The following is a 1,542-nucleotide window of genomic DNA, read 5'->3' on the forward strand; positions in this document are numbered from 1 at the left end:
TAAAAAGAAATTATTTAATTATTTTAAAATGAAAAAAACTATTCAATTATTTACTTTGTTAAATAAATAAATAAATAATGTTTTATTTATTAAAAAAAATTAATTAAAAGATGATACAAGTATTAATATAATGGTATAGATAGATTTAGAAGCTAATTTTTATGGGTCCTGCATACTTAATATTTTTCCATGAAGTTAATATTTTTCAGCAATTGAAATGGTAAAAAAGAAGTATAAGCATACATTAAAAACACTCTTCACATCCAGATTTTAACGAAAGGCCAGTGAAGAGAAGCAAGACTGGTAAATCAAATGACCTAATGTCTTCAAAAGGAGTTGAACAATGGCATCACTAGATAAACATAATAGAACACTGAGTAGCAACAAGAAAACACAGATACAAGGAAAACCCTAAAAATCAAGGTTGAATTGGTGTGGGGGAATTTTTCCCTGTCATAGCCAGTTTGTGAATAACGTTGTCTATTAATCATATCATATCCCAATGTTAATGCTAATATAGCTGTATCCATAATAAATATAACACCTTGCTTCTGCTTAAGTGAAACACCTTTGGTGGTTTGGTGGCAAATAGTCAGAAGATGGAAGAGGAATGGATGAGATTTAGAATGAAACTAGTGAACAATAAATTACATATTGATGCTAAGGATAAGCACTACCGCCAATGCTTCAACATATTCAAAAGTGTTGCAACACTATTCCATCCTTCTCCATTCTCTCAAGAAGTCATGTTCAACGTCTCCCATCTTTCCTCTCATGGTCACATCCCGAACAACAAGAATGCTACGAATATATTAATTAATAAATGAGTGTTTAGTAATCAATTCACAAAATCATAACCTAAACAAACAGAGAAAGAATCAATCACCATCATTCAAGCATTTTATCAAACACTTAGTGAGCATTTGAAACATGAGAAAGTGAAAATGTAATAATAGAAAACAAAGCAAAATACAAAAACAAAATAATGCAAGAGTGTTAGTGAGAGAAAATAAAAGGAAATAATAAAATTACCTGCATTGCTCTTTCTTCTGATAGGTTTTATATATACAGCTTCTTCTTGAGTTGGGGAGGAGGTGGTGGTGGCGGCGAAAGTGTAGGGTTGCATTGGAATACGTGAGAGGAAAGGAGGAACAAGACAAGAAGTTGGTATTAAGAGAAATTGGTGTGTTCGGTTCGGCTTCAGTTTTATCTGAAGGTGGGCTTTTCTGTTGGGGTTGTGGCAGGCGTGAAGCTGAGGAGGGTGGGGAATGAATACGAGTATTTCTCTAAGATATCTCTAGAGAGATGAGAGGAATCCATTGGTTGTATGGATTACTTTTTTATTTATTTATTTTATTATTATTATATTTATTATTATTCTTGTTATTATTATTATTATTATTCTTTTTGTTATTATTAATATTTTTGTTATTATTATAATTGATCTGCCTGTTGACCCGAACGAGCCTTGCCTCGTCAAAGGTATCTTCCTCTGGATCGGCTTTGCACCGAGCTAGCTTCCGTCCTTCACCTTGATTCACC

General features: G+C 32.5%; 1 long non-coding RNA gene across 1 annotated transcript; it reads right to left on the reverse strand.

The window, feature by feature from the left end:
• Window positions 1-301: 301 nt before the first annotated feature.
• LOC137821366 (uncharacterized) lies at window positions 302-1,315 on the reverse strand. Its single transcript, XR_011082785.2, has 2 exons — window positions 1,033-1,315; window positions 302-801 (listed from the first exon to the last, which is right to left on the reverse strand). It is a non-coding gene; the product is annotated as an uncharacterized LOC137821366 (long non-coding RNA).
• Window positions 1,316-1,542: the final 227 nt, after the last annotated feature.

Source organism: Phaseolus vulgaris, chromosome 11 (assembly GCF_051622355.1).
Source record: "Phaseolus vulgaris cultivar YP4 chromosome 11, ASM5162235v1, whole genome shotgun sequence".
NCBI lineage: Eukaryota > Viridiplantae > Streptophyta > Magnoliopsida > Fabales > Fabaceae > Phaseolus > Phaseolus vulgaris.